We start from the raw sequence: 21,957 nt of genomic DNA on the forward strand, positions 1-21,957 counted from the left end.
GGCAATGAAATTGGGGTTGGAATTGCAGAAGCTAGGGAAAGGTCCTGGAGGTCTGTAGCCAATCGTGCCTCTGATGGTGGTCTTATCATCAGTGTGGAGTTGGAAGTTGAGATCCTCCAGGATCGGTGTGGCATCATCTGTGGTGATGGTTTCCTTGTGAATGATGGCAATCCCACCTCCGTATTTGTTGACACAGTCTCAATGTGGTATTTTGTATCCATCAGAAGTAACTAAAGTGATGTCGGGCATAGATGAAGTGTTGAGACAGGTCTTGGTGAGGCTGATGACTTTGGGGGTGAGCGAGGAGATTGTGTCCCAGATCTCAGTGGCATGTTTGCAGAGAGATCCTGTGTTGAGCAGAAGGCAGTGGAGACGTTCTGGGGTGGTAGTGATGGGCATGTGGTGGTTGCCATTTGAGTGGATGGTCTGGTGTTGCAGCAGTGCCAGCAGACTTAAGGTCCTACCATAGATCAAGGCAAAGTGCGAAAGCATTAGCTGTGGGGGGGTCCAGGGTCTGGGGTCTAGGGCTCGGAGTTTGGTGACAGGGTATCTGTGGGTGCTGGGCACGGTCCAGGTGTTGACCGGGGCAGACGGCATTTCCTTACCTTATTTATACTTACTATTTCATTGTAAATGCATGCTTGGTAAAGGCATATTCTTGGTAACTGATACATTGTAAAGTCATTATGTTGTAATGCCTGTGTTGTACAGGCTGTTTCCCTCGCTCCACAGGTGTCACAGCAATAGGTTAATTTACTCTTAAGCAATGCTGTGGACAACATCTGTGCAGTGATGTAACTTGCAATTGATTGTCCCTGCTACTATGACTCCTCGAGTGTCACTCAGCAGGCTGGCAGCCTAGGAGGACTGATTAAGTAAACATGTAATCCATTATATCACAACATATTTCTTAGTGGTGGTATAGGTCACCTCATTTACTGCTGTTCATGTTGGGATTGGATTGAAAGGGACGTCCCACTCTGTATGTTTAAGAACATTTGCTGTGCTATTTCTGAAGTAGATTTGAGCTTCTTTGCATTTTGGAAGAACATTACTTTTGCCTGGAATATATGTATTCCAATGCTCCTTGGATGCTGATGCACCCTTCTAGGATAAAGCCAAGGGACGGATTGCCAGATCACTTCAGCCCAGCCTCATTTTGGATTCTGCTTCTCTTCTGGGGGCTTCAAGGTGACCACTGCTTCTTCATGGGCTGCCCCAACTGTCTTTGTTTGCAATGCTAATTTTCTGGGGATCTGGGCACTAGAATGAGTAGACTGTCTCCTATTTCAACATGGCAGATATCACAGCAGGTCATACAGCATGACAACACTTTTTTCACCAAGGGATACTTAGTGCCCAGGCAACAAGCAGCTTTTGCTTTCTGGTGAGATCATGTCATGCAGTTTCTTTTCTCCTTACTGAGAGTGTTTGCATGATGCAATCATATATCAGTATCATCAATAAAGATACCACCCACACAATTCTCATGGCCCGGTAAACCAAAGCAACATTGCAGCTACATTTTCTGAATATGCTATTTAGCAGCATTCCTCCTCCACTCAAACAATGCTGAAATCAAGGGCCACAACATGCTTCTGACTTTAAAAACATCCTAGTAGTCTTCAATACCTAAGGAAACTCCATTGATGGGAAGAAGCTCCCAGCTTCATTATTTCTCCTAGCAACTGCTGTTGGACCGCTGGTGAGCAACATTCTTTTATATAGCCTTAATGGGTACAATATGCTAGGAAAAGGGGATGCCACTTAGTGAACATTATCCCAGGATGCACTTTTAATCATCACCTCAGAGCAGCAGGGCAGACTTGAAAGGGTGGAGTCAGTGGTGCTGGAACAATTTTCAGAGTGGGGGTGCTGCCAACAATGTTACATCAACAAAGTCATAGAGATTGTGAGAAATCCAAGTATCTCACAAAGAACAACTATAGCAAATCAACCACACCAATTCAGCAGGTAAGTGGTAAAGGTGTAGTATGTAGTCAGCTGTGCATTTTGGAGCAGACTGTGGAAAATATGTTATTAAAGCATAGGAATCAATGACATAATACTGTTGAAAACCATATTGAATCAGACAAATATTAGAAATAATTATGTTTTTCAAAAATATCGCCATCCTATACTTAACAAGAACATGAATATTGATGCCCAAATATCACTGTTAAAAATATTTATTTCTACTAATAGTGAAAACACACAGCTATCGTAAACAAAGCTATTTTTATCTACAAATAAATATATAGAATGTCAAAAATAACAATATTGAGTATAATATCACAACAAATAACAAATACAGTTAAATATTTGTAAATACTAAAACACCTCTATTTTGATTAAATAAAAATTTGAATTTAGTTCTACATAAATCAAAAAAATAATTTAACTACATTATTATGACAACAAAATAAACTGTAGACATAAAAAATATTTGCAATACATTTCAAAACAATAAATAATTAATAAATTAAAGATACTTTCAGCAATTCAATGAATATAAACAATAAACACAAAAACTAAACATAAATAATACATGCAAAATAACACAATAAACAGAAATATAAATTTCAAATTAAAAGAGAAACACTTATTAGCATCTTCTATAAAGGGGATAGCTGAAAAAAAATTCAAACTAAATGAACATTAACCAATAAAAATAACCGCAAAGCAAACTAACCAATAAAAAGGTAATTAAATAAATATATAAAAGGAACAGGAAATCTCTACACTTACCACACCAAAAAAGATTATGAATCTCATTACAAGTGTGGCATCTGAGGACCGTCACACTTGCAGTGATGGTCAGACCGCCTCACTCCAGGCGGTCTGACTGCCACTTTACAACCATGGAGGGTGGACCTGCCTAAAGACCACCATCCCCTCCGTGAACATGGTTCCCAACATGCTCACGGAGGTCGGGGTTGTACTCAGCCAGGGCGTGCTGAACTCAGCACAGTCTGGCTGATTACAACCCCACTGGCCACCAGCTTTTCCATGACATTTGCACCACCAAGAAAAGGCTGGTGGTAAGCCAGTGCTGGGTGCCACAGGGGCCTCCTGCATGGGCAGTGCAGGGCCCCCTCTGCCCAGCACCGTCAGAATGCGCACTGTTTTTCAGACAGTGCACATTCCGAGGGTGCTGGAGTGCTACAATATCAGAGATGAGATCAATATTGTAGCACTGTTCCCGCCAGGCAGCACAGCAAGAACAGAGTACTACAATGTTCCAGTCGCTCATCGTGGCAGGGATATTGTAATACTCTTGGGGGAGCATCACTGTCTTGGCAGTTGGCATTCTCCCTGCGAGTTTAGCAGTCCCACGGTGGGATCGCCAAACTCATAATGATGCCATAAAGCTGCAAAAGAATTACAGATTGCCAAGAGGAAACCAATGAAGAAAAGCTACCTTCACAAATAAGTAAGATAATTGTTTTGACATAGTTGAAATAACTTATTTAAAAAAAATGTTCAAATAAAAATAACTAACAACACTCTCTATTTTTTTTTTCATCTACCAAGTAGAGTGGGGTTTGTAGTACAAAACAATCTAGACTACAAACCCAGCAAGACAATTCAAGAGCTGACACCTCGAAAAAGGCACATAAAACATAAGTAAAAACAAAGCACTTCTAAATATCAGCTAAACATTAATAGTAAAAAATTAAACTAAACACCTTCAGCCCTCACAAACTACCCTCAAATAAACATGTAAAATATAACAAATGCAACTTTTTCCCCCAATAGAAAATAAAGCACCTGATCCAGATTATAAGACCTTCAGAAGACAACTAGACAACTAGAAAAACAAACTTCAATTATAATCAACAGATATGTAAGTATAAAATACAAACCAACTGTGGTAAAATATTTTAAAATTTATTTAAATACATTAATGAAATCTTGACCCAAAAAGATCAATTGTAGTTCAAACAAATCCCCCCAAAAAAGACAAAAATGAAAAAGTTGATGGTAAATCCATTGAAGTGATCCAAAGTCATAAGGAACAAAAACGGCCGAAAAATTTAAAACAACATTTAAAAAAAACACAAGGAAATGGGAAAATGAAAGGATGTTAAAATAAAAATATTTGTTTACTATGAAGCAAATTAATTGTATTTAAAGAAAATGCAAAAATCACAAATCAATGGGAAAACCTCAATTTTGTAACATAAATAAGACATAGAAAACCTACCCAAACAAACCACTAATTTCAAATACAACATAGGCATAACATTAGAAATGTAATAAACACATATTATAATACATTTTTGAAAAATACTTCACAGTACTACCAAACTCCAGCTAGGCCTACAACACAACACAACTAAACAACAGAACACAATCTACAGCTAACTAACCCTCAAATTAAAAAGTAACAGCATACTGCTCTTTAACTAACTCTCCCTACATCCTTCCATCCTCAAAACCTTTTGCAAATGTATAAAAAAAACTTACTTTATTGAATGATCAGCAGCAGGTAACTGTGAGCCACTCCCACCAGATCCAACAAATAACGACACACATACCCTATAAAATTAGACTTAGCATAAAAAGTAGTCACTAAACAAAAACAGAAAAAAAGATTATTCCTCTTTAGAAAACAATGGGACTAACAATTGTACAAAGACTGTACAAAATATGTAAAAATGTTTTAAAATATGTAAAATACATAGTATACTTCAAAGAGTAGAAACAACTTGTTATAAAATAAGAAAATATATGTATTACAATGATTTAAAAAATGTAGCATATTTGGAAAGAAGTTGAATAGTACACATATGTGAAACAATGTGGAAAAAAGTATAACATGTTCTCTGCTTTTTAAAAAAAATACCAAAACAAACAAGAATAAAACAATATAAGGCATACTGTGTGGGTCATCATGAGTTCGGCAGACAGTTTTTCCTGTCCGCCAAACTTCTGTGAGGGAGGTTGCCACCACACAGGCTACCTTCCTGCCAGGCCCAATAAGAGTTTCCCGCTAGGTCATCGGGCAGAAACCTGAGTTTCTGCCCACTGACCTAGTGGGAAACAGGCTACAGCATTGTCACTGGTGCATAATCAAGCTGGCGGCAGTACTGCAGCCTGCAGGGTGCACCAGCACCCTCGCAATGTTCACTGTCTGCTCTGCAGTGCTACCGCCATGAAACCGCTGACAGAGGAGGGGGTGGTAATCAAGCAGCACTGCCCTGTTGCATTAGGACCGCCACCACCTCCAGACACCGGAAACTCCGATCCAGGTGGAGCTGGCGGTTCCCTGGCAGCCCGACCACCAGGGTTGTAATGTGGCACTCGGACCTCTGCATTGGCGTCAGTTTGACCACCAGCCACAAGTCTGGCTGTCTAGTGACCTCCAGACTCGTAATGACCTCCTGTGTGTTTTAGAGAAATATGACAAATACCAATATGTGAACCAATGTTATATAAAATATATAAAATGTTATGTGTGTGAAAAAATATCAAATACATTGTTAAACAACAAATGGTTTATTTTTCAAATATATATATGGAAGATATGAATTGTTAATTAATATTATAATATAACAATTTTGAAGTAATCAACAAATATATCATTAATAAATAATTTGTTAACCATTTCATTATTTTTTTATAATCTGAAAAAATAAACAATTTAAACATTTTAAATAATATAAATTGCTACATACTATAATAAATAATTTACATTTAAAAAGTACCCATAAGTATGAAAATGTAACCAAAATCTATTAATCTCATTAAAAAGTGTTTTAAAGAATTAATTTCATGTAAAATGTAAAAGTTTATTGGGGTCATTTTAAGTTTTGCGGACCAAAAAGCCTGTCCGCCAAACTCCCGACAGGGTGGGTGCCACCGACGCAGTGACCTCCCAGCTGGAGTCATTACGAGTTTCCAGCTAGGTCGCAGGCGGAAACCTTTGTTTTTGCCGCCGGCCTAGCGATAAACAGGCTTCAGCATTGTTGTGGCGGTAGGCCCTATCAGTGACTGGGAATTGCTTCCCTGTCACTGATAGGAGGCCCCATCCCCAAACACTCCCCAGACACCCACCACCCCCCATCCAGCCACGCTCCCCCCTTCCAATGCCACACCCCACTACACACACACACAGGCAGACATGCACCATGCAGACACACACTCACTCACACAGGCATACACACATTCATACACGCATGCATCCATTCATTCCTGCACAGCAGCGCCCGCCAGCAGAACACCACCAGGCAGTATTATTTTACATAATACGGCTGACGGCATTCTACTGGCGTGGCGATGCTGGTGGTAGCAGCGCCACCTTAACGCCATCCGCCAGCATGGCCACAGCTAAGATTTCCGCCCTTCTTGTGGCGTAAATCCAGCTGTGGTCATTATTTGGCAGACGGCTATTTGCCGCAGCAATGGTCTTTTGGCAGCCGTCGCCACGGCGGTAGGCAGCATTTGCCGCCAATGTTTTAATGAGGGCCAATATATAATATAATCTACACAATAATTTCAAATATTTTTTTACAACAATATTAAAAGCACTTAAAACAATATTCTTATCTTCGATATTTTTGTCCATGATATTTTTGACATAACAATGTACTTGACACAATATTTTTTTCACAAACTTTTCTGCTCTATATTATGCCCAAACACGAAAGCATTGTGTGGTAGTGCACTGTCACTTACAGACAGCACATTTCCTTCTGAAATGGACATTACATTTTCCGACATGCAGTTTTATTGATAAATCTATTCAGCGTCTAAATGATAATGACAAGAAATCAGGTTCAGATTATCCATTTGCATATCATCAGGAGTTTTGATTGGTTTTGATGCTAATAAAACCTGTGATTATATCAACCGACGACCCATGGGGAGGAGATCTCCACTGAGCTGGTGGTCTATGGCCCCCAGCCCAATTAGGATGTGTCCACTGGGCTGCTCATCAGAAAGCTCCATATTAGGAGGTTTCTGCCAGTCAGTCCAGTGGAAACAGTGTGGTGGCGTTGGCCTCAGCTCCTCAGGGAGGCAAGGGCAATGCTGTCACACGATGGGGGATCCTAGCAACCTCGGAATGCACACTGTCTGCAATAGCAGACAGTGTGCATTCCGATAGTGTTGGACAGGGAGACCCCTGCACTGCCCACAACATGGTCATGGGCAGTGCAGGGGCCCCTCTGTGGCTCCCAGCACTGCCTTTCTGCCAGCCTTTTAATGGCGGGCCCACCATGAAAAGGCTGGTGGAAAGGGAAGTCGTGACCAGCATGGCGGTGCTGAATTCAGTGCAGGCGTGGTTGACTATGACTTCAACCGGCGCCACCCAGTCAGTATCAATGATCCTGGTGGTGGTTGCTGTCCCCTGGAGGTCTGACCACCAGGACCGTTATCTGGCAGTGGGACCTACAGGACTGCGGCAGCAAGACCACCAAACTCATAATGAGGCCCGTAGTTTGAAATATTTGTACAGTTCATTTACAGGTATTTCCATTTTATTTTGTGTAAGAAAAGCTTTAACATCCAACAAACTTTCCCTTCACACTCCCTGTACTGCAGCAAGATTGTCAGACAGTTCACTTTACAAAATCCTGTCCTTTGCAGTTTGAGAAGGAAAAATAAACAACAATCCCATTGTAAGTAGCAATTTGTCAGAAGAAAGAGCTTAACATTTGACCTCTGTAACAAGAGAAAAAACAACAATTGGAGACATCTTTGATTCTCAGCTCATTCACCTTCTGAACTGCAGCATGGTCATTTTGGAGGTGCTGCATTTCAGAGGGAGTGAGGGCATGATGGGTGGGGTGAGGGCAAAGTACAGGGATCCTACCCAAAGCTCCAGTCATCCTATCAGATGTAGTAAAAAAAAGAAAGGAGGCTTATGTGATTGGTTACCTTGTACACCATTAAAGAGTAGTCAGGGCAACCAAATGAGTGTCTCCTTATTAGTAAAGTTTGGGACCTGGAAGAGGGATGAGGATATAATGCTATTAAGAAAAGGTGGTTTGGTGAAATATTATGCCAACTTCTATTCAAACTGCCTTCTGATCTGCAGGGTATGCCCCCTGAATATTTAATCAACAATATTGATGAGACAGAATATTGAGGACATAATATCAAAAATTAAATATTGACAGTGAAGTAAGTCAGGTTTTCTAAACCTAACTTCACATATATGTACCAACATGGCACATATATCTTGAAGGCACATAGGTGTGGAGTTAAGCAAGTAAATCTCAATATTGGTATGCCGCATTATTGCTGATGTTGATATTCCATTGTGCAGTTGATGTACAGCATGGGTATCTAATCATTCCTCAAGCTATCTAAAATGTGTAAATATTTTGTGAGTTTGTCTCAAATCACATTCCAATATAATGGCTTTGAAATGTTTGAAGTTCACTAAGAAGAAAAATAAATGGAGAAGCATGAGCCATGACATTTTGCACAATGAGAACAGAAATAGTTGTTCAGAATGATGCAGGATTTAAACTAGAGCATATCTATGAAAAAAATCATTGCAGCGCAGCAAGTCACCTTACTCTGCTGCATTATGAGGAAACCTAATGCAGCAGAATCCTGTCTTTCGCCTGAACAGGCGCACAATGTGTGGCCTTGCGCCAACACAGGTCCTCTTGCACCATAGTGCAAGGGTGCCTGCATTGTGAGAAGGATTGTTTTTGTGCAGGAAGGAACACCTTTCCTGCATCAAAACAGTCCTCTGAGAGATTTTCCTCTTCCTATGTGTGCAGCTAAATGAAACACACATAGAAAGAGGAAGTAACAAGGAGAAATAAACATATTTCTCCTCGTTATGCCTCACCCGGGGAGGTATCGCATTTTGATGCATTCTCAGGTCTACCATTAATGGCAAATCTGGGAATGTGCCAAAGTCCATCGATGGATGAGTGGGCACACCCATGCTCCACCCATGGAAAGCATTCTCAGGACAGCGGAATGCAATGCTGTGATTTGTGCTGCATTGCATTACTCCAAATGTATCAAGCCACGCAAAATGACGTTGTGTGGCTTAATAAATCTAATTTAAGAGTTACATCACTCTTGTTCCACATTATGCAAATATGCCCCTTCATTGATTAATTGTATTAATTAATTAATTTGTTTTTGCTAAACACTTTATCCTACTTCCAAGAGGCATACACTTTTAATCAAACTTAAGTATGCATTTTCCTTAATATTGCTTTAAATTCTGGATTACTAGTAACATAGTTGTATTCCTTCTGTGTAAGCAATGTTGTTTTACCGTTTGTTGGAGGTTGCTCATGTTAAGTCATACTGTCAGACTGACAGGCAACCTAGTTGATTATAGAACTTTGAGCACTGAAGAAGTGGGAGCTGGGGGGAGTCAATGAGTGGACCTGATGATGCTAAGCGGCTGTATGGGGCCAGCTGCTGGTGGCTGGTGATGGGTGCGTAGAGTTGGAGAGGGCTCATCCCATCCTGAGGCCAAGGACATTACTTTAAGCTTACCTGCTCCACACTCCCTAACCTTTAACCTGTATTCTGGGACTCCACAAGTTACCACCAACATCTTTGTCCTCGTACTCCTTTTGTAAGTGAGTATGGTGCTGCGTACCTCCAGCCGCGAAGGCAGCCAGTTGTGCTCGTGCCCTTGTGCATTAGCAGCCTTCATTCCTGGCTCTTTCCTCTCAGCATCATGGGTATTTTGTGCCTCACCTTCTGGGGAACCAACAGGAGCAGGACATCTGGCATTTGACTTGCAGATGTAAGGGTAGCATGTGCTGCAATAGCAAGAAGGAGGCACCAGTGCAGCTTGTGGCTGGGAGGGTTGGGAAGGCCATCTTTGTAGTCTTAATCCCTCATTGCAACCCTGGCGGTCGGTGTTAAAGCGGCGGTAAGACCGCCAACAGGCCGGCGGTAAAAAAAAGGGAATTATGACCATGGCGGAAACCGCAACATAGACAGCCACTTTAACACTCCGACCGCCATGGCGGTACAAACAAACAGCATGGCAGTCACCGTCAACAGACAGGCGGAAAACAATGTACCGCCCACACTATTATGAAAGGCCAATCTGCCACCTTTTCCGGGGTGGATTCAATGCGAACAAAAACATGGCGGAAACAGGAATTGGAAGGGGAAACACTCACCTCTACACAACCCACGAGGAACCAGGACGCCATGGAGCCAGAACTCCAAATCCTCCCTGTGATAGTTTTCCTGCTCCTCTACCAGGAGCACGAACGACGGCGGCGACGACCATGGTGAGTACTGCACCTACAACACAGGGGAGGGGGGAGGGAAAAGAGAGTGACACACACACGCAACACACAACACCCCCACCCCTACCCTCACCCACAACAACACACACACCAATACATGCTGCAACAATAGATTTACACCCCCCAACCCCCCCTGGAAGAACGCAATGACAAAAGGAAATGATTGTAACAATTGTAATCAACAAAAATCCATTAGTCAAAACTTTAAATGCAGTATAAACAATTATGTACACCAACTATACAAGTCGGGATAGTGCACCATTCAAAGTCCGTGGATCACTGGGCCCAAAATGCATGGGCGAGGCCCACACTCGATACCAGACTGCAAACAGAGAGAACACTGCTGGGGCATCAGATCGAAATGAAACAGGCACCTCAGGGGGAAGAGAGGGCATCTCAGCTAGATGAGTGCACGACGCCAGCTCCAAGAGGGGGCTCCATGCCCATTGATGTATCCTGGGGAGTGCAAAGCCACAGTCTCTCAAGTCTTTTCAGTGGGTGGGTTGCCCACTGCTTTATCCTGGGGAGTGCAAAGCCACAGTCTCTCAAGTGGATGCCTTTCTCCACTGGTTCTGGAGGGGGCTTTGTGCCCAGAGTGCTTCATCCTACCAAGGACTGAGGTAGTGGATGTAATACTCCACTGGTTCTGGAGGGGGCTTTGTGCCCAGAGTACTTCATCCTGCCAAGGACGGAGGTAGTGGATGCCTTTCTCCACTGGTTCTGGAGGGGGCTTTGTGCCCAGAGTGCTTCATCCTGCCAAGGACTGAGGTAGTGGATGCCTTTCTCCACTGGTTCTGGAGGGGGCTTTGTGCCCAGAGTGCTTCATCCTGCCAAGGACTGAGGTAGTGGATGCCTTTCTCCACTGGTTCTGGAGGGGGATTTGTGCCCAGAGTGCTTCATCCTGCCAAGGACTGAGGTAGTGGATGCCTTTCTCCACTGGTTCTGGAGGGGGCTTTGTGACCAGAGTGCTTCATCCTACCATGGACTGAGGTAGTGGATGTAATACTCCACTGGTTCTGGAGGGGGCTTTGTACCCAGAGTACTTCATCCTGCCAAGGACGGAGGTAGTGGATGCCTTTCTCCACTGGTTCTGGAGGGGGCTTTGTGCCCAGAGTGCTTCATCCTGCAAAGGACTGAGGTAGTGGATGCCTTTCTCCACTGGTTCTGGAGGGGGATTTGTGCCCAGAGTGCTTCATCCTGTCAAGGACTGAGGTAGTGGATGCCTTTCTCCACTGGTTCTGGAGGGGGCTTTGTGCCCAGAGTGCTTCAACCTGCCAAGAACTGAGGTATTGGATGTGATACTCCACTGGTTCTGGAGGGGGCTTTGTGCCCAGAGTGCTTCATCCTGCAAAGGACTGAGGTAGTGGATGCCTTTCTCCACTGGTTCTGGAGGGGGATTTGTGCCCAGAGTGCTTCATCCTGCCAAGGACTGAGGTAGTGGATGCCTTTCTCCACTGGTTCTGGAGGGGGCTTTGTGCCCAGAGTGCTTCAACCTGCCAAGAACTGAGGTATTGGATGTGATACTCCACTGGTTCTGGAGGGGGCTTTGTGCCCAGAGTGCTTCATCCTGCCAAGGACTGAGGTAGTGGATGTGACACTCCACTGACCGTGGTGTAACATGCAAGCTGGCCAGGCTCCTGGAACTGACCACCATCCTCGTACGACTGACCACTGGGGATGGCAGCCATGTCTGCAGTGGTGCCACTGGCTCAGGATGTCGCAGGCCGCTGCCGGTGCTGGCGGAGGTGTAAGCAGCGGCGGTGCTGGCGGCGGTGTCAGGAGCGGTGGTGCTTGCGGCGGACTCTGTGACATCAGTGCTGGCAGCGGGCTCTGTGGCAGCGGTGCAGGCGGTGGGCTCTGTGGCAGCGGTGCAGGTGGCGGGCTCTGTGGTAGCGGTGCAGGCGGCGGGCTCTGTGGCATCGGTGTTGGTGGCGGGCTGTGTGGAAACGGTGCTGGCGGCGGTCTTCCTGGCGGCGGTGCTGGTTGCGGCCTCACTGACTGCAGTGCTGGTGAAGGGCTCAGTGTCTGCGGTGCTGGTGAAGGGCTCAGTGTCTGCGGTGCTGGTGAAGGGGTCAGTGTCTGCGATGCTGGCGGAAGTGTCTGTGGCGGCGGTGCAGGTGGAAGTGCCGGTGGCGGTCTTGTCCGTCGTGCAGCTTGGCGTCGACGTGGACCTGCCTTTGATTTTTTGGCCCTTCCCCACCTTGGATGGTGGCGCAGCTGTCTTCCCACTTTTATTTTGCCTGAGCCCTTGGTGGCAGGTGTTTTAGCCTTCTCCCTCCGGGATGTGGGCAACTTTTTCTGTTTTGGAGGTGGGGGAATGTCCTTGCCCTCGCTCCTTGGGACACTGGCAGCCCTGTTGCTTGGCGCACTCCAAAATCCCGCTATTGCTGGCACCACTGTGCTCGGTGAGCTGGTGGCTGAGGTGCTGGGTTGGGACCTGGAAAGGCGGGCCCTAGGGGACGGACGGGGGGGAGGTGTAGGGAAGAGGTCAACATTTGATAGGAAAAGCTTTTTAGACACACTGGTATGGGTAGATGGAGAGAGTTTGGGAGTGGAGGAAGAGGTAGTGGAGGTAGGAGGTGTACGTCTGCTGAATTTGGGTGAAGGTGCATGGGCTGGAGGCTGTTGTGAGGTGGATGGCTGTTGGGTGGGTGTGTGACTGCGTTTGTGTACTTTGGGAGGAGGGCTCACAGACACACTGGGAGAGGACGCAGGGGATGTATGAATGGTAGTGGGGGTGGTGAGTGCACGTGAGCGGTGTGTGATGATGGGCGTTCTGGTGATGGAGGTAGTGGCTGAAGATGTAGTGCATGCAGGTGTGACTGGAGATGAGAGAGGGAGGGAGGAGGGAGACGTGGAGGAGGGGGACACAGTGGAGGCAGTGGATGTTGGTATGTCTGCATGGGTATGGTGCTTGTGTGAGTGACTGTGGGATGTGTGGTGCTTATGTTTGCCTGAGCCACCCTTGTGTGTTGAGGTGTGTGCATGCTGGTCTGATGGTGTGCTTGAGATAGGCTGAGGTACTGGGGATTGGGTCTGGGTGGAGGAGGTTGGAGGAGGGAGGCTGGACACGGGGACAATGGCTGCCATCAGTGCTGAGGCCAGAGCCTGAAATGCTCGCTGTTGGGCTGCCTGGCCAGAATGAATGCCCTCCAGGTATGCATTTGTTTGTTGCAACTGCCTCTCTACACCCTGGATGGCATTCAGAATGGTAGATTGCCCAACAGTGAGGGATCTCAGGAGGTCAATAGCCTCCTCACTGAGGGTAGCAGGGATTACTGGGGCAGGGCCTGAGGTGCCTGGGTCGAAGGAGATGCTCACCCTCCTGGGTGAGCAGCTACAAGACACATGCTGAGGGGCTGCTGGGAGGGCGGTGCTGGTAGGGGGGGTGGCGGCTGTACCTGTAGATGCGGTGGGCACAGAGGTGCCAGCCACCGCAACGGAGCTCCCATCAGAGGAGGAGTCAGTGTTGCTGGTCTCTGCTCCTGTCCCCGCCGTGGAGCTCCCCTCGCCCTCCATCCCACTGGTGACTTCAGACTCCATTGTCTCGCCCTCCAGGGCCATGTGGGATGCAGCTCCCTCATGCTCCGGTGGCACTGCTCCTCCGCCTGATGATGCTAATGCACACAAGAACAGTGAGACACAAAAAGGGGGGGAGAAAGAAGAAAGACATGTTCAGTGCATGCAATACCGCTACCATTGGCGGACACTACAGACACAGCAGCCCTCTGCACTACGCCATGCACTTAGAGTTCCCTAATTAATCCAAGGGACATGGGGTACAAGGCCTATGCCCGATTGCTGCACATATGAAGTCACAGGAGCCTGACTAGGTGTAGAAGGCTCTTACCACTGGTGTGGTTGGGGTGCCACATAGCCTGCCTCACGAAGGGACCTTGCCTACCAAGTTTGCCCTGGCCTAGGGGAACCCACAGCCCACCTCCCCCACCCAGACACCTCGTAAGGCACGCAGAGTCAGCTGAAAAAGAGGGTACTCACCCCCTTGTGGCTGCTGTGATGCCCTAAAGCACCCATCCAACTCCGGATACGCCACCGCCAGGATCCGGAACATCAGGGGGGTTATGGTGCGACAGGCACCCCTCCCACGTTGGGAGGCCATCCCCAGCGGGGCCTCCACCGTCTTCTTGCTCCAGCGGCGAATGTCCTCACATCTTTTCCGGTAGTGGGTGCTCCGTCTGTGGTAGACCACCAGGGTCCAGACGTCCTTGGCAATGGCATACTAGATATCCTTCTTTTGTTGGGCGCTGACCTAGAGGAATAGCACAGGGGAAAATTATGATCTTTAACCGTCCAGACCGTCACAGTCATTGGCCCAGGTTCCCACCCTTGCCCTGACGCACATACACTCACCGTCCGCTCATGCAGGCCTCAGTCCCCTCCTGTATCTTCCATCCACACCACTCAAAACAGGCATTGCCCATACAGTATGCTCACAGTGTACTGAACTGTTTGTCTGGAGGACAGTAGAGTAGCGTGTACTGGGGGAGGACCCCATCCACTAACTTCTCCAACTCCTCCGAAGTGAAGGCAGGGGCCCTTTCCCCAGACACATGAGCCATCGTCACTTCCAGACTGACGTCACAGCAGCACTTACAGTGTAGGTCCTCTCCTGTCGAAGGTCAGGTATCAAGTGAGTGAACAGAGAGAAAATGGTAGTAACATCCGCGGCGGTGCGTACCATCACCACCGGCGTACATCGTCATTGGCTCCTGGGACCCATAGGGCCCAATGTTAACCAATGCAGGATTGCGCCGTGGTCTTCGACCGCCTACCGCAACGGTGTACAACGCCAGCGCAGTTACCTCATATCCCCTTGTCCCACATTACAGGTCAGACAGCCGCCATTTCAGGTGGCCACATGGCATTATTTTTAAATGCGTCACACATATAGAGGCCTTGCATACACACAGTGACAGGCACATAGCGGATTGACAAATGTGTGCAATAAATAATTTTTTCACTACCTCAGTGTTGGCTGACTCTCTGCTCGCTGTTCTCGTCCATAGGGCACGTCCGCTGGGGCAGGTGAGGAGATGGCGGCATCCTCCGGTGTACAGACCGCTGGTGGACCTGTCAACAATGGAAGACAGACACATCATTATCACTTACAGACTTGATCGTGCCACAATCCAGGAACTGTGTGCCCAGTTGGAGGCAGACCTCATTTCAGCTATCCGCTTCCCACAGGAATCCCCACTCTAGTGCAAGTCCTGTCAGTACTCCATTTCCTGGCAAGTGGGTCTTTTCAAACAACAGTGGCCATTGCATCAGGGATGTCCCAGCCTATGTTCTCAAACGTGTTGTCCAGAGTGTTGTCTGCCCTGCTGAAACACATGCACAGCTACATCGCTTTCCCTCAGGTGGAGGATTTGCCCATAGTGAAAGGTGACTTCTATGCCCTGGGACATATCCCCAACATCATAGGTGCCATTGATGGCACACATGTGGCCTTGGTACCCCCCCGCAGGAGTGAACAGGTGTACAGAAACAGGAAGAGCTACTATTCAATGAATGTGCAGATGGTGTGTTTGGCGGACCAGTACATCTCCCATGTGAACGCCAAGTTTCCAGGCTCAGTGCACGACGCTTACATTTTGAGGAATACCAGCATCCCTTATGTGATGGGGCAACTCCAGAGGGACAAGGACCCTATACCCTGTGAATAGTTGTCTGGGTCTGGGGTTGTCCCTAAGGGTTAGTGTGTGTCTAACAGTTGGCCCTCGACATTTGCAGGTGACTCTGGGTACCCCAACCTGTCATGACTACTGACCCTAGTGAGAAATCCCAGGACAAGGGCAGAGGAATGCTACAACGAGGCACATGGGTGAACTAGGAGAGTGATCGAAAGGACCTTCGGCCTCCTGAAGGACAGGTTCCGGTGCCTCCATATGAGAGGTCGTTCTCTCTACTACTCACCAAAGAAGGTGTGTCAGATCATCGTGGCCTGCTGTATGCTGCACAACCTGACTTTGCGATGACAGGTGCCTTTTCTGCAGGAGGATGGTCCAGAAGGAGGTCTTGTGGCAGCTGTGGAGCCTATGGACAGTGAAGAAGAGGAGGCAGAAGAAGAGGATATTGAGAACAGAAACAACGTGATCCAGCAATACTTCCAGTGAGACACAGGTAAGAAGACATCACTGCCTCCTACATCTCATACAATTGTTAAACCTATCATATGTCTGTCACTTTCACCCAGTGTATGGACCCTGACCTATCACTTTGCCTTTCCATTTCACAGATGTGGGTCCCACTGTGTGACCTCTGCTATGTTACCTCATGGACTAGAGCTGTATGACATAGGTATGTTGACAATACAATGGACATTGCTATTTTCCTTAGTTATAGCAAATACACATTTGTGAAAGCACAGACTGACTCCAGATTGTTTTGTGATTCAAGGGTATTTATTTAAGTGCAAATTAGTGGAGGGGATTGGGAAATGGTCAGGTGTGATGGTGGAGGAATGTCCATGGCAGAGTCCAGTTATTTGTCTCACAGGTGCATTGTCCAAAGGGGCATAGGAAGTGGAGCTAGGGCAGTTTAAGGATGGACAGGGTGACGAAGTGGGACAGAAGGATGACATTCGGGGGTTGTCTAATTTCTTGGCGGGGGTCTTGGCATTGTTCTCTGTCTTTGTCTTGGATCTCAGGGACCGTTTGCAGGGTGGTTCTCCATCTGCAGGGGGTGGGGTGCTGGTGTTGTGCTCCTGTGGCGGTGCCTCCTGTCCACTAGCGCCGGTGGATGTGGTGGTCAGTTCATCATCGAGGCTAAAATCAGGGGCCTCTTGTTGTGCCACAGTGTCCCTCCTGGTGTTCACAGGGTCCTTCAGCACCCCTACAGTGGCGACCAGGGTGGTGCTGATGGACTTGAGTTCCTCCCTGATCTCCAAATACTGTTCCTCCTGCAGCCGCTGGGTCTCCTGAAACTTGGCCAGTACCGTTGCCATTGTCTCCTGGGAATTATGGTACGCTCCCATGATGTTGGAGTGGGCCTCGTGGAGGGTGGGTTCCCTGGGCCTGTCCTCCCCCTGTCGCACAGCAGTCCTCCCAGTTCCCCTGTTTTCCTGTTCCTCTGTTCCTCTGTCCCCTGAACCGTGTGCCCACTGACCCTGCCCCCAGGTCCCTGATGTTTGTGGATTTGTGGGTTTGCCTGGGTTCCCTGTAGTGGTGGCCACACTGCTGGTTGACGTGTCCTGGGGACAGAGGTATGGGTCCGCTGGGTGAGTGCTGTGCTGGTGTTTCCTGAGGGGGGAGGCTCTGTGGTGGCATGTGCCAATGTGTGGGGAATCAACTGTCCCGAGGTCCCAGATGGGCTGGGCTGGTCATCTAGATCCAGTTGGACAGAGCTGCTGTCATCACTGTGGGCCTCTTCTGTGGGGGTGTGTGGACATGTCTGGAATCTCCTGTCCGGTGACGTTGGGTAGGGGTCCTGCAGGGGTGTAAATGCATGATTATTGCATCTGTGTGTGCCATCATGTGCAATGGGTTGGTGACCCTGTACCCCAGTGCTTACATTCTTGTCTAGGACATTGTGTGATATTTGGTTTGGGGATCTGTGTGGGTATCTGTAGTGGACATGCTTTGGTGCTGGGGATCTGTGTGGGTATCTGTAGTGGACATGCTTTGGTGCTGGGTGTCCATGCTTTGGTGTTGCATGCAGGGCTTGGTGTTGGGATGGGTGGTTTGTGATAGTGGGACATATGTGAGGTGTTGAGTGATGGGGGTGAGGGTGCGGGTATGTGACAGCATGCAGGTAGGGTGGGGGATGTAATAGTTAAGATTTGACTTACCATTGTCCATTCCTCCTGCTAGTCCTGCGAGGCCCTCAGGATGCAGTATAGCCAAGCCAGTCCTCTGAACTGCTATCTGGTGTCTTGAGACCACGGAATGCACCTTCCCCCGTAGGTCATTCCACCTCTTCCTGATGTCATCCTGTGTTCTTGGGTGCTGTCCCACTGCGTTGACCCTGTCTACGGTTCTGCGCCATAGCTCCATCTTCCTAGCAATGGAGGTGTGCTGCACCTGTGATCCGAATAGCTGTGGCTCTACTCGGACGATTTCCTCCACCATGACCCTGAGCTCCCCCTCAGAGAACCTGGGGTGTCTTTACGGTGCCATGGTGTGGTGTAGGTGATGTGTGACGTGGTGTGTGTTGTGATGTGTGAGGGGATGTGTTGGTGTGTGTTGTGTGAGGTACGTGGATGTTGTGTGAGTGATGGTGTTGTGTGCCTGTGAATGCTAGTTTGTTGATGGTGGTGTCTCTCTCTGTGCTTCGTTCTCAATTTTTGTCGTAGGGGTTTGTGGGTGATGTGGGTGTGTGTTTTATATTGTATTGAGTGTGTGGGTGTGGTGTGTGTATGTGTATCAGGTGTGTGTATTTCGATTTGTCCAATGTGGTTGTGTTTTGTAAATGTGTGTGTATTTTGAGCACGGCGGTGTGTACTGCCAATGGAATACTACAGTTTTAAGACCGCCGCGTGGATTCGTGGGTCGTGATAGTGTGGGCGTATTCCTGTTGGTGTGACGGTGGAGGTTTTGTTATCGCCAGTTTATCACTGACCTTTGGTGTGGCAGACTTGTGTGGGTGTCTAAATTTTGGCGGATTCTGGCCTGTGGGTCGTAATAGCTGTAGCGGATTTCCGCGGCCGCAGCGGTGTGTTGACGGTCTTCTGCACGGTGGTATGCGGCATTTACCGCCAATGTTGTAATGAGGGCCTTAGTCTCTCTTGACTATGGACTCTGGACCTTGAACCTTAGACATGTATCTTTGTGGCTTCTTAAACAACACAGGTTCCTTTTAAACGTGCAAGACAGTACACTGTTGGAAGTCTTTAGTAAGTGCAGGCTTCCATATTCAAGTGTTATAGTGTGTCACTGTGTGATACAGTACTAGAGAGTGGCCAGGAGAAAATTTGAGCAGATAACAGTCTAGCAGCTGTAGTAACCATTGTAAATATGACAAAAACAAAACTCTATTGCAAACAAGCTCACTGTTCATGTGCCTTTTTAAGGATACAATCAAAGGACATAGTGAAGGAGCCAGACAAATATTATACTATCAATAGCTTTGTGGTTGACTCTAGCTCACCCTCTGTAGGTGACACAAAAGCATTTTGGGATGAGAAATTGATATACTTAATCTCAAGACATAGATGGATAGGGAAAGGGGCAAAGAATGGCAAGAGCCTTGTCCTCACTAGAAGAAGCAGTGAGGGCTTCCTTTGTCACTTGGAACCCCAGGTCTCCACCTCGTTCATCATCCTTGATAAGAACTATTGAAGTCTATAAATTGAATAAATCTCACTCCCTTTACATAAGATATAAACACATTTACAACCTAAGATTCTTTTGTTAACCACACTAAACACAAACATACTTCATCTGAAAATAAAATAACACACTACTACAGTATACCCTGGGGTAAGTCAAGTCCTAATGTAAATAAACGCAATAAAGAAAGGGTTGCATCTGTTTTATTATCCACCCACCACCTCACCAAATACAAATTCCATCAAATTCTAAAAAGCTCAATAATCACAAGTAAGCCTTCAATCATCAAAGTTCACAATAACATGGTAAGCATAATAGTGAACCTAAATACGTTGAGGAGCATTCTATAAAGAATTGGAAGCTACTCATCTTTTACTCACCTCAGTAATCCCCAGCCACCATCCAATGAAGAGCTGTTTTATTTATTTCTCTCAAAATTATTTACAAGTGAAATAACAAATATTACAATGACTTCAACAAACAGACTGACTCCTTTTTCATGGATGATGGAGATATGTGGCTAGTAGGACACCTGTCAGACACCAAACAAGGCACTCTCAAGTTCCAATGCATCAAGTCGACTACCCTAGCAATGAGCTCTATGCAAGCAAACCTTTCTAGAAAAGGCCATTATATTGCCAACTTGACTGCAAAAGTATTCAAAACTCTGCCTCAATAACTTGTACTGGCAATCATGAGGACAATGTAGTGACCATGAAATATAATTGCAGGGAGTTTGACTGTTCAATCATCATCATTAGATGACCAACTCTCAGTTATGTGGGAATTGTCCATGTTAATTTCATATATGGACCAAATAATTCATGTGGTGGAAGAAATAGTTAAATAAGTGATGAATAAACAGCCTACACAAAATGATGTGTGTGCCTGCACATAATTTTAATTTTAACGAAGTGAAGTCCCTGAAATAATGAACAAGTTACTTACCTTTGGTGATGCGTTATCTGGTAGAGACTCTATCTAGCTGCAGATTTCTTATCCTTGAATTTCCTGGCGTCAGCTTTGAATCCTGAATCTTTAGCTGAGCAATACCCTGTGTTCGCCGTTGGGTGGCGCAGTTCCGATCCCTGTGCATCGTTCGGCTCCACGTGGCATACTCAGCATCGTTGGAGCCATCTGTGATTTCACAGTCACCTATAAAGGCACCACCCGGAGCATGTACGTCAGTTCTTTTACCCACGAACTTCCAGGCCAGAAGTGCAGAGTTATGGATAGAACCAACAGTTTGTCTATGCAAAACTAGGGCCCTAAGAGGGATAAACCCTAACCCTACTAGACATAGCCGCAGAGTGGGGAGGCATGGGTGGGTGTAAGGAATCTGCAGCTATATAGAGGCCCTCATTATGACCCTGGTAGTGGGTGATAAAGTGGTGGTAATACCACCAACAGGCTGGCGGTAATTACAGTCAAATTATGACCATGGTGGTGATATCTCCCATAGACAGCCAATGTACCACACCGACCGCCAGGGCAGAAACAACAGTCACCAAGGCGGTAGCTGCCTACAGCCAGGTGGAAGACAAAGTACTGCCCAAAATATTTTGACACAGGAAACCACCACCTTTTCTGGGGCGGTACCAATGCCAACAAAAGCCTGGCAGAAACAGTGCACAAAAGACAAAGGACTCACCATTGGACACACAGGGAAGAACCACGCCGCCTTGAACCCGAATTGCAAGTCTTCCCGGTGACCTTCTAAGTTATGCTCCACCTGGAACACCAATGCCAGCGAAGACGTCGACGGTGAGTACAGACGCCTAGCACACAAGGGAGGGTGGGAGGAAAACAAGAGTGACACATACACGCACAACACACACCCGACACACACACATCACACACACAACCAGCTGCATTACAAAAACAATTAGACCCCGAAAATGTGCGGAATAATGCAAGGACAACAGGAATTGACGAAAGTGATTGTAATCAGTTAAACAAAATAATAAATAATCCAATTTAGCCATGAAACAGATATGTACACTTGTATAAAAAAGGGACACTACCAAGTCCATAGTTCAAAGGGCCCACATGGCCACAGGGCACAGTCCAAGGCCCAACTTGAATCCTTCAACAATCGGGATAGAACACTGCAGGAGCATCAGTTGTCAAAGAGGCAGGCACCTCAGGGGGAGGGGGGGCACTTCAGCCGGATGCTGGAACAATTCCATTGGTTCTGGAGGGGGCAACATGCCCTGGGGAGTGCAAGGCCACAGTCTCTCAAGTGGGTGTCTTGCCCACTGGTTCTAGAGGGGGCAACTTGCCCATTGCTTTGTCCTGGGGAGTGCAAGGCCACAGTCTCTCAAGTGGGTGACATGCCCTGTGCTTTGACATGGGGAGTGCAAGGCCACAGTCTCTCAAGTGGGTGTCTTGCCCACTCGTTCTGGAGGGGGCAA

This window comes from Pleurodeles waltl, chromosome 3_2, assembly GCF_031143425.1.
Source record: "Pleurodeles waltl isolate 20211129_DDA chromosome 3_2, aPleWal1.hap1.20221129, whole genome shotgun sequence".
Classification (NCBI taxonomy): domain Eukaryota; kingdom Metazoa; phylum Chordata; class Amphibia; order Caudata; family Salamandridae; genus Pleurodeles; species Pleurodeles waltl.